This window comes from Ambystoma mexicanum, chromosome 1p (genome assembly GCF_040938575.1).
Source record: "Ambystoma mexicanum isolate Mex_15411 chromosome 1p, UKY_AmexF1_1, whole genome shotgun sequence".
NCBI classification, from domain to species: Eukaryota; Metazoa; Chordata; class Amphibia; order Caudata; family Ambystomatidae; genus Ambystoma; species Ambystoma mexicanum.
The window spans coordinates 471883460-471896232 of record NC_090921.1 but is presented as its reverse complement, the minus strand read 5'-3'; positions in this window follow the sequence as shown (position 1 = coordinate 471896232).

The window sequence follows — 12773 nt, the reverse complement described above, 5'->3', positions numbered from 1 at the left end:
TCAATCGACTAGTATATGTCCGGTTTTGAGAAAGGCCAGGGGCCGAAACCTGTGTAAACCTATGGACACACTCGTGATTAAAGATTTTCCTGGCGCACCTTTGTGAAGTTGCAATCCTTTCTTTTTTTTCATTTTTAAAAGACTTGACTATAATTGTGGGATTGTATCTGCAAAAAGCTCAAGACATAGCTTAACAAGTCCTGAGAGCAGACTAATGACACTCTGAAAACAATGCAGAACTTACCTGAGAAAAATAATGGCTGGCCATCATATCTGCATGTAGGTAAAAAAATAATCGTTGGTAAGGCCTATGAACAAGTTCCCACAAATTCTAAAAGAAAAAATTCCACTTAGGAAAATGTTCTTTGACAAAGAGCAACATGACGCCTATGGTAAACCGGAAGGCATAGCAAAGTGTCTGAGTGATGAAGCAAGAGAGTACAGTAGTTGAAAAAACAAGAACAGGGTGGGGTTTGTGAAAGAGGGAGAAAGGTAAAAAAGAATTGAAAACGCATTTAATGAAAGTTAATAAGAAGTTAATTTGAACAAATTCACCAAATGTCATTATGGTAAACAACTATTTTGGTGATTTTATTCTGAGTGCCAAATGGTGCTAATGGAATGACGGCTAAAACCTGGTACGATATGTTCTATTTATAGGTCCTATATGTTTGAAGCTTTAATTGCTCACCTACAATGCAAGATGCAACACAATACCCATGAACTAGGTTACTATTGTTTTGGTCTTCTTGTTGCATGCCTGTTTTATTACCGACCTTGATCCGACGAGCATTTGCAGCCCACGTGATAGCTTTGGAAGTAATGTGGGCAGACATTCTATCGATGGATGGTTGCCTCGACAGGGACAGCCAGTGCAAGTTATGTAAAATTGGGGCGATGTGGTTGAACTTCCTGGAACCTTCTAAAAGGCATGTTGGGGCGTGATGTGCCACCATAAGAGATTCCGGGTCATCAGCAGGGAACCCAGTCAGAAGCGCGATTTCCCTATCAATGTGTGCAATTGCGCGGCAGTATACCACCGTCCGGAAGTCCTACGGTGGGAGCAAGGCCTAATCTTGGGAAGCAGTGTGAAATAGGGCGCTGGAAGGAAATGCTACTGTCTATGGAGAACCCAAGGGATGTAGCAGAGGGGACATGTTGAGTAGTGAAAAACATCCAAGTGTGTACTTGTTCATGTGCAAAGCTATGGACCCTCTCTATGCAGAGAAGAATCAATGTTGCACTTCCATTGTTAAACATGTTAAGTATTTCAGGTGTGTAAGGCTATTTTATTCCCACAATTCTGTTACTCAACTCGTTCAGGAGGCAAACTAGAATGAAATTTGAATTCTGCCACATTAGCGTGCTTGCCTGCAATTAGGTTTACAGATTGCTGCCATCGTAATTGTTAAGAACTACAGGGCAAAGGCATTAAATACTTGAGAAATTAAGTTTAATTCGGTATGTCTGCACGTCATTATTATTGTGTTCAGAAACCTATTTTAGAGTTACAAGTTAAATATAAATACACAGACAATGACAAATAAAAAAGTTATGAGGACAACATTTTCTGAAGTAAGGCTAGAAAGAGGTGTTTTTTTAAAGAAAGCCATATGGGTATGCAAGGGTGGGCCGCTGGTTGTTTTGGATACTTCCATTGAGACTGCCATTTAACGGACAGAGGAAGGGGAGCAGAGGCTCAGAAACACTGCGAACCGAAGCTTCCGATGAAGAACTGTCTTCATGAAATGGAGGCCATGAAAATCATCGCCCATGACACGGTCCAATCCAGGTTCAAATCCGAATGTGGAAAGTACTGTTGGAGGTGAAAAACGGGCAATATATTATTATTAAAAACATTGACTTTCTAATTACTTTAAAAAGCAGCAAGTTCTTTACATTCTTAACAATGATTACATGCATTATGACTAAACGATTTTTGGCAGGATCTAAGTAGCCAAGGGTTTCAAGCAAATGCATGTTATTCAGTATTGTGTTTGAAAGCAGTGTCAGTTGACTTAATAGCATGTCAGATCCTTTGAATTCAGAATGTGTTTTATCATTCATCCATTTCTTCTACTACAGTTTTCTAGTTCAATGGCGAAACCTCCCCTACTTCCCACTGAGTCTTTGTTGTTCCCTTTCAAGGGCTAAATTGGCCAGTGCCACCCCACATTGTCGCCTGGTATTGTTTTATTTTTGTGAGGGCTCTACCATCAACCGAGACCACTATCCACCGTCAGGGGTTCATGTAGGACCACATTCACAGCATTTGCACATGTGCATCTCATTTGAGGAGCACAGAGTGTTTCACCACATTTTCAAGCAGTGCCAATATCCCTTCCTGTGCATGATCCACTCATCATTGGCTGACTTGCTCACTGTGTAAAACCTAGTGCTGGCAAATACACCCCGGGCTTCCCTCCTTGTATACAAGTGTAGGGACATGTTATGATATGAGGCTTCTATGCTGTGCATGTCACTACCATGTTAGACCTAAACCTTGCCCTCGTGCAGGCGAATTGTGAATTCAGACCTCTGTGTCTGTGGGAGAGATGGACAAAGAAAGGGTGGGCAGTGGGAGGAAAGGAAAGGTGCGAAAAAAAATGAATGCAGCAAATGGCTTGCCACATGCATGGTGTCTTGGTAGTGATGACTTGTGTGTGTAATACGAGATGAGTGAGAGAATGTGAAAAGTAAAGGGAGTGTGAGCTACCACACATTGGGATCTTTAATGCCCTGCATTGGAATGCTGGTACTGCGAATTGTGATATTACTAGAAATAGCGTACTGGGTCTGAGACGACTGTGAGATGTGCTCAAGAGTGGCTGGATGTTCAGGGAGAGGGGCACTAAACCAGCTTGTGTTTATGAATGATTTCTGGCATTAGGCAGGAAGATGATCTGGAAGGGCTGGGTCTACTGATGGAGGAATTGGAGCCAGGGATAGCTGGATGCAGAATGTGTGTGGGTGGAAGCATAAGAAGAGATCCACACAGCTTCTCCATCTAGAGTCATCAATGGAGGTACTCGGGGCGGGAAGAGAACTTTGCTATTTGGCGAGACTGTCTGTGGACTGTCCAGTAACCAGGCAACTCCCACGTGGCTACCATGAAATCATGCAAAGAGTCTGCGGTTTTCTAGGAGCCTGTACTCTCCTTACAAAGCAGATCAGCCAGAAATCATATCTTAATGTGAGTTCTGAGAGAAATGCACAAAAAATGGTCTCCTACTGTAATATCTCTTAATAAAAATGAACTGTTACAAGCTGTTGATGATATTAAATCGAGGATGACATCGCCTCCACCCCAACCAACCACACCAAATCACTGTCTTTCCAACTTGCAAATACACTGAAATAGTGCTCCCTCACTATCTTCTGAAGGTATTGTTCTGCCAAACCATGGTTCCCTGCCCCCACATTGCTTGCACTGGACTTTAATTACCAGCATGCACCATGATGAAGGCTCAAGACGAAGACCAGTTGAATATTTAGGTTCAGCATAGGCAACATCCCAACAGTCAACCCCCATATTCCACTCGAGACGAATGGAACTTCAGACCATAGTAACCATACCAGGCTTACTCTCAAAAACGCCGCCAGCCGCACCAAAACGCTTCAGTCCCAGCAGTACATAGTCAGCAAGCTTAATGCAATACAAATGCCTCGAAAGTAAAGTTGAAACGAAAAAGCACCTCACTAGGCTTCAATAAAATATCCACCAACATGCACTCCTGCTTCAGAAATCCTGAACCCTTCCCTGAACTACTATCCACTCCCTTGTGCTATCGTGCCCCTCTTCTGTGATGTCGCCTCTGCCTACATTGCTGAGATGCTGCCCTCAAAAACCCCAAGTCCACATTCTGTAGGGCTCTGTGAAAGTGCAAGAAATATTTAAAAAAATATCCTAAACTGCACACAGTACTGTTCCCCAAATCTCAACCCCCTATAAATTAGTCAGAACACGGGCACAGTGGTGGATCGAATCATACTAGAGCAAATGGCAGGAAAACCAGCATACAGGGTAGGGGACACACAGGAGCGATAAATAAAGAATAATTCTTCCGAAAGCACATGAAAGTCATTTGTTCGCTCTGCACACAGGATATGACGACAAGACAAAGACATCCCCGAAAGTCAAGGAAGGAGGCTGGACACGCGGGGACCGAGGTTGGAAGCAAGTGAGAAACCCTAGAGGAAGAGGGAGAGAGATGGATGAGAGGTATGGTTTTGCTATGACCCACTAGTAAGCACTAGCTGCATGTCTGGACTCTGGCACCCACAGAAGCAGAGATCTGTGCGCCATCTTAAACTCCCAGAAACTGTCAAGGAGCTGCTGACCAGGCATGCTGCAGCACAATGGCAGTCAGGGAATCCTTTAGGGGTAAACATGGTTTGTGCACCCATAAATGATATCCCATTGCCTCTCTTCATCTGCATATGTGAAACACAGAGGGTGTTTATCTGAGTCCCACTTTAGGTGATTTTAAACCTAAAGTGGGACTAAGTGAGACTTCTGATGATGTCATGATGCGGTCAAAAGGCATGCAACGCCCATCGGCCCATCCTATGAACTTAGTGAAATGTCAGTGAAGGAAGTGATTCTAAAATGCCATGCTGCCTTGTATTGAGTCCCTGCTCTCTTGTATTGATCCCTTGCCACCTGCTTTCCACGCTGTGTGCTTCACTGTATGGCTAGTTTTTTGCTCGCTTTTCAGGGAGCAGTTACAAAATTGGCAAATTCGGATATCTGACATACAATCCCTCCCAATGTTGTTGGAGACCTTACTGAAGTAAGTAGAAGGGCCTTGCAATCTGTGTTTCTTTTTTGGAGGGGCATGGCTTCAACATGCACCAGCTCACCATGCAGTGTGTACATTCCAGGCATACCGCCTGGGGCAGCAAACACTTCTTCTCCAGCTATCTCACCTCTTGCCGCTTTACCCCGAGAAAACAGTGAGCCCCACAATAAATGAGTTCAAATTGTGCACATACATCTTACACCTTTTCCTTCTCATGAGCACCTTACCTATCCCTCGCCCTCATTACAAATATTTACCCAACTTTGCTCCTCTGTAGCACTACTGAATGTTATATCATACTGACCCTTTGCCTCTCTGACAGGGAAATGTCCTTTGACACCATGAACTATGGCAGTAGGTGCTGTACAATTCATTTATAACGCACCTGTACACATGTATTTCCTAGGTGCGACAAGACAAAGGAGGGGAGACAGAAGCAGTGGAGTAACGTTGCTGAAAATGTTGGGGGGGCATGACATCTGAAGAAAAGGTGCCCCAGCCAAATGATTGGGGACAAAATGGTGTGCCATGAAAGTTGGGGGGAACAAACACACCTGCCCCCCCCCCTAAAATTACGCCCATGGACAGAAGGGAGACAAAAACAAGCGATCTTACTTGGCCTTGTGTCCTTCAGATCGTGCAAGTGCGACAACACAGTGTGCAGGGGGGCCGGGGGAAGTGGCAGGTAGAGAGAAAGGAGAAGTGCAACCAGGGCAGCATTGCTCTGAGTAAGTGCAGCCAGGGCAGCGCGGCTCTGTTACAAGCCCTTAGTGCGCGGTAGGCCCAGAGGCAGAGGCAATGCCGGGGGAGACTGGTCATGAAGCAGCCTATTACCCCGTGAGACTCTGAGGGTACTCAGGCAAACAGTCAGTGCAGGTCAGCAGGGAAGAGAGAGAGAGAGAAAGCCGAGATGAAAAGGAAGATCTTGAGCTGCTTCCGAAACTTCAGGTGGCAGAATGTAAATTGCCAAGCGCTCTATTGCTTCGGGAACCTAGGTCAGCGCTCAATAAATAACCTAATAATAATGCAACGTTCCGAGCACATTCGGCCTCTGAGGTTCTGGCAAATATAAGGAATGCAGTTACCTGAGGAAATCTGGCGCTCGCACAATCATGTGTTGAAAGTCCTCCAGAGAAAGTTTCCCGTCGTTGTCCACATCGGCCTCATCGATTACCTTTTCACAGACCAGGCACACCTCCTCTGGGGTCAACTCATTCCGGGTCAGTTTGTTAAGAGTCTTTTCCAAGTCAGACTTACAGATGAAATCGTCGTTATTAAAATCTACCAAAGGAAGAAGCATTGCTTCAGTTAACTTCCAACTGGTTTTAATATTTCATCAGGTTATGTTCACCATTGATATTCTATGGCAAGACGGAGGCGAGCATTATGCTTTAACTCTTTTATTACTGTTCCCACTTTACTGTTCCCACAGCAATTTAAAGTAAACTTCAGTTTTTATTTATATATATATATATATATATATATATATATATATATATATATATATATATATATATATATATATATATATATATTTATTAAACTCTGTAACATTTTTGTTCCCTTCCAGGACTTCCTGGAAGTGTAGAAAACCAACATAAAGGTAACACAGTTTGAAAATCCATAAAAAAATGTCTCTGGACTACCAATGCCGACAGTCCTTTGGGCCCCTGTAGTCCTGCCTCACACTCCTCAGCCAATCTGGGCCAGTCTGGAACTATAAGATGACCCTAAATGCCTCTCTACTACTCTTTCTTTGTTGCTGTTCCCTAGAGTTAAGTACCTTTCTCAAATTCATTTAGCTTGTGGTCTAACGCTTTCACGTTAACATAATGCTTAAACATATGCATTTTGCTTAGTGAGTAGCGCACACATATATATTTGTAATGATATAACATTTATCAGTGGTTCAAAGTTACCTCTAGAGTTAAGTTAAGCCGCAGAGAATGTTCGCGGGGTTTCAACGTCCGGCTTTCCTTCATGTCTCGCTTTTAAGATTCACGTAGTAATAGGAGCCGGGGCCGGAGCCGTGAGCGAACACACTCGAATTATGCTCCCGGGCCCGCCTCCTCAAGCCGAGCAGTTCATACGCTCGGCGTACGGCTTTCCGCTCAGTCTTTAGGACCCAGCGGAAGCCGACCTGCGAGCAAGTGCGCCCCAGCAGCCACCGTGCCCCTACATTTAGAATGGTGTAGCACGGCACAAACGGATGCATTAAATGCGTCCAGATACATAAAAAAAAACATTAAAAATAAAGGAAATCTTTGTTTGTGGAGGTCCTGGGGGAGGTCCTGGGGGCTAGTGACATTGTATACCTTGGGAAACAAGCTGAGGTGCCAGCCCATACAGTTTATGGCACAGTATTCAGAGCCCAGAGGATCAAGGTCCACCTCTCCAGAGTGGAGCTCGGAGGAATGGGCAGAGGATCCCGTACAAGATCTCTGCCAAAGCTTTAAGATGGTCCTGGGAGATTCTCTCTCCCATGCTGTAGCAGAAGGTGTATTCCCTCTTACCCAGAGGTTGGACCAGCTAGAGGCTATGCTAAATAACCAGAAGGTTGATCATGGGAGGTCTAAGAAGAGGCAGGCGCTCAGCCTCGGCGAGGGTACCTCAGCAAGACACCCCAACTCTGGGGTTGATCAGAAGGGCAATAAAAAGGCTCGGCAGAGCAGAGACTGTATGACGCCCCCAAGCCAACCAGAAGGGGTAGGTTTGATGCCCCAAGAGCCAGTTGACCTAGTGAGTAGATTAAAGGAAGCCTTCCTAAAAAGGGCAACAGTGCCAGGCTCTCAACCCCTCGCCCCAGAGGTGTACAATGTGGGGGAAGACGAGGATGCCGGATACACACCGGATGAGGAAAGCGGGGATGAGGATATACCCCCTCAGCAGCCCGAAGTGATAGAACAAATCCCAGACGAGGAAGGTTTGGGGAATATGTTCGATCCGGAAGCAATACGACATCCTAAATCTACAGATTGGGTGCTGTCACCAAGAGTGGCACAATACATGACCCTCCACATAAGAAAACCTCTCGACCGAGAGATCAGGTCAAAAATGAGAGTGGAATTCCCCAGGCCTGAGTTGCCTGCTAAGGTAACAGACAACCTAGATCTTGACCCTGAGATGGTCACATTTGTAATGAAATCTGACAAGGATATAAGAAAAGGGGTGGACAGAGCATGGTGTAGCTGTCAAGATAAGCTTTTGGACCTCTCCGGGCCCCTCACAAAGATCATCGACTTAGCTGAAAGAGCCATGGATACAGGCATTCCAGTAAACCCCTAGGTGCTAGCTAACTGGTCGCAACGCGCAGTCTCCCTTCTGGGGAATGCGAACTGCGCACTTTCATCTGAAAGGAGGCACAGAGTGCTGTTAAAGATAGATACCAAGTTAAGCGACCTATCCTCTTACGAGGCTGGGGAGAATGCAAAATGCATGCTATTTGGAGAGGCCTTCGCCAAGGAGATGAGTCAATTCGTAGGGACATACTCCGCCCTGGAGAAGGCACAATCTTCCATCAGGAGAATATTCTCCGGACATGTTTTTGCCCGGACCGGAGGCCATAGGGGTCGAGCGTCCCGTCGCTTCTCCTCTCACAGAAGAGCCCAGGGGCCGAGGACCTAGTACTGGGAAAAACGTCAGCAAGACAATTTCTTCCCAGCGAGAAGCCATTTCCCGAGAAACAGAAGAGGGAGAGGAGCTTATAGACAACAGGGCACCCCGAGCGGTGAGTACGGTGACTGCAACCTACAACGTTGGAGGCAGGACAACCTGGTTTTTGCAAGCATGGCGCGATTTATCATACAATGCGTGGATGTTGCAGACAGTGTCAGGCATGAGTCTAGAATTCGTAGGTACTCCGTCGCAAAAGCAAGGACCAAACCCATTGTTCAAGTCGCAAAGCGAAAGAGCGCAGCTCTCCAGTGAACTACACGGCCTAGCGGTCAAGGGAGCGATAGAGAGGGAGGTACAGAACAATCCAGGTTTTATCAGCAACATGTTCCTGGTGCACAGGGGAGAGAAGGTTAGACCTGTTATACATCTGACGGGCCTAAACGAATGGATAGTGTACAGGTACTTCAAGATGGAGGGAATCCACCTCCTGCGAGATCTCCTCAGGACAGGAGACCGGCTGGTCTGTTTGGATCTCAAAGACGCCTATCTTACAATCCCTATCGCAGAACATCATCGGAAATATCTTCGGTTCCGATGGGACTCGGAAGTGTGGAGGTTCATATGCCTCCCCCTTCGCGCTAGTGTCCGCTCCATGGGCATTTACCAAGCTCATGAGACCCGTAGCAGCGGCCATTCGAGAAAGAGGGATAAGAATGATAATTTACCTAGACAACATTCTGATTCTAGGCCAGAGCGCAGCTCTCCTCCAAGAGCAAGCAGCATGGGTATGCAACCTAGTGGCCTCCCTCGGCTTCATCATCAACGTAGAGAAGTCAGATCTCTATCCCGCTCAGCAAATAGAATTCCTAGGCTTCGTGATAGACACGAAAAAGGCATTGCTAGAGTTGCCAGCTCGGAAAGTGCGAACGATACGGAAAGAACTGAGGACAGTTTTAGCGAAGAAAGTTATTTCTCTTCGCCACCTAGCTCGCATAGTGGGGCTCTTAGCAGCCGCGATTCAGGTGATTTTTCCAGGTCCCTTGCACTACAGGGCCCTTATCAGGCACCTCAGAAGTGGACTAAGCTATCACTAGTTGATTACACTAGACCAGGAAGCCGTTACAGAACTCCAGTGGTGGTTACAGAACATGGAGGCCTGGAACGGCAGAGCTATCTTTGGAGATACATCAGATTTGCTGTCATGAGTCCTGCCCCACAAGGCCCCAGCCCTCCAAGATGTCAGGCTGGAGCCAGGCCACGATCACCTACATGGCCCTCAAGGGCCTCTCCATCCCTCCAATGACCCACTTGGAGTCAGACTTGGCGCTTGTGGCACCAGACTCACTCACTCCCATAGGATAACATTGGGGATTGGACTTGTAGTGCATTGATGGGGACAAGATGGATGCCCCCACATATTTCGGTTCCCAGAACTGCATGTGCAGTCTAGTCTTTTGGGTGTGGTTCAGCCCAGAGACACCTGGATAACCAGAGACTATTTGAGCCATTTGGTGATAGAATCCGATGCCATCAGGGCAGGCTGGGGAGCTTGGTGCGGAGGTCTACAGACAGGAGGGAAATGGTCGCAAGAGGAACTCAGAGTACACATAAAGCGTTTGGAACTCTTAGCAGGATCCTTCGCAGGTTCCTTCGCAGTGAAAGCATTCACCAGAGACCGGGTGAGCTGCTGTGTCCTTCTCAAGATGGACAACATTTCGGCAGTGCGATATGTAAACAAACTCAGGGGAACATCTTCCAAGATGCTAGCAGAATTAGCAAAAGATTTCTGGCATCATTGCTTACGACAACAGATATCGATATCAGCAGAATATTTACCAGGCACTCAGAACACAGTGGCGGACTGGAATTCCCGATATCTGGTAGACTCCAGCGGCTGGAGGCTGCTCCCGAGCATTTTCAATCGCATCCGACAGCTGTGGGGGCCTTTAGGCCTCGATTTTCTTGTCACCAAGTTCAATACTCAGCTCCCCAGGTTCTACAGCTGGAGGATAGACCCAGAGGCAGCGGGAACGATGCATTCCTGCATCAGTGGACGGAAGCCCTCCACTACGCCTTTCCTCCGTTTAGCATGCGGACGAGAGCAGTAGCGAAAGTGAGGAGAGAGCAAGCAGAGCTAGTGCTTGTAGTTCCATTGTGAAAGTCTCAGCCGTGGTTTCCAGCAGTTATGGAACTTTCTACGGATTTCCTGAGAGTGATTCCTCACAGGGTGGACATTCTTCGGGGCCCTGATGGACAGTTTCACCCTCTCATAGCGGAAGGCACGCTTACCCTGCTAGCGTGCAGGGTTTCAGGCAACATTGGAAGCTACCAGGCATTTCGCAGCTCGCTGCAGATTGCATCAGAAGCTCATGGGCGCCTTCCACAATTAGGACTATGGTGCTGCTTGGGAACGATGGGCGTCATACTGCACAACCATCGGTGTTCATCCCATTTCGGCCCCTTTACTATACATGCTGAATTTCTTAGCACAGAGGTTCGAGGAAGGGTGTGCCTACAGAACAGTAGGAGTCTACAGGTCCGCAATTTCAGCAGGACATAACAAACTAGAGGGACACCCAAGAGGGGAGCACCCTGCCGTGGTCCGAATGCTAAGAGGTATTAAAATGAGAAAGCCACCCGAGGCCAAATACTTGGTTCTCTGGTATGTTCGCAGAGTTTTTCAATTATTCTCAGATTGGCCAGAAAACAAAGATCTCTCGCGATCACAGTTGTCAGGAAAGCTGGCCATGCTTTTGTGCCTCATAGCATGCAGGAGAGTGTCAGATGTTAAGGCCCTAGAGATAGATGGAAAGATTTTCTACCCAGATGGAATAGTCTTCAATGTGGCGAATAGAACAAAATCAGACTCAGCAATTATTTCTTATCCGTACTTCCCAGATAACACAAAGTTGTGTGTAGCGCAATGTATCAAAGATTATGAGGAAGCTACAGCAGCGATAAGGCCTAGAGGAGTGACCAGGCTGTTAATTGTGCGAAGAAAGCCCTTTCATGCAGTAGCGACAGCCACCATAGCAAGCTGGATTAGAGAAGTGATGCAGTGGGCAGGAGTAGATTTATCACAGTTTGGCACGCTTTCAGCGAGAGGCGCAATGGCATCCAGAGCATTTGCAGCAGGCGTTCCTTTACAGGAGATCATGAAAGCAGCTGATTGGTCTAATGAACGCACTTTTAAGACTTTCTATTTCAAGCCTGTTTCTCAAATAGCTAACAGAGTAATTAATAGATTTGAACAAGCATAATGCTCGCCTCCGTCTTGCGATAGAATGAAGATTGTCCAGGCTTACAGCTCAGGCAGTCTTGATTCTATTAAAGACAAGGAGGCGAGCATTATATCCCACCCTCGTGGGTCATGACAAATATCATGAACTGTTTAATGTTAATGTTAATGTTAATGTTAAAGGACATTTGTACCGCGCACTATCACCACCAAAGTGGTCCCATGGCGCTCTGGCGGCTCTGAAAAGGGGAGGAGAGGGGGGGATTAGTGGGAATAAACTGGAAAAGTGCAAGAGAGCAGTGATGTGCTGTTGGCAGCCTCAGCCCGGTGGGTCCGTTGGCTGGGCTTGGGGTGTTTTATGGTCCGTAGTCGTCTTGTGCTGTTGTGCAAGTCTATGTGTGGTTTGTTTTGTTGTTGCATTGTTGTGAAGTTTGTGCGGATTGCTGCGTTTTAGGCTTGTGGTTGTGTTTGGTTATAGTTTGAGAAGTGTATGCAGAGGGATGGAATTGTTGGTTGGTTAGTTAGCATTGCTGTCCTTGCAATTGTGGGATTCCATCTAGGTGCGGTACATGCTAGCAGTCACATTTCTATCTAGATTCGACGCAAGCTAAAGTTCAGAATTCTAAGTGTGGTACATGCTAACAGTCACATTTCTATCTAGATGCGACACAGGCTAGGTTCAGAATTCTAAGTGTGGTGCATGCTAACAGTCACATTTCTATTTAGATGCGACACCTGCTAAAGTTCAGAATTCCGTACTAGTGTGGCACATGCTAACAGTCACTTTTCTATCTAGATGCGACGCAAGCTAAAGTTCAGAATTTTATGTGTGGTACATGCTAACAGTCACATTTCTATCTAGATACTCTGCAGGCAAGGTTCAGAATTCTAAGTATGGTGCATGCTAAGAATCACATTCTGTCTAGACACAACGCAATCTAAAGTTCCGATTTCCATACTAGTGTGGTACATGCTAACAGTCACATTTCTATCTAGATGCAACGCAAGCTAGGTTCAGAATTCTAAGTTTGGTGCATGCTAAGAATCACATATGCTAACAATCACATTTCTAAAATTCCATCTAAGTGTGGCATATGCTAATAATCATATTTCTATCT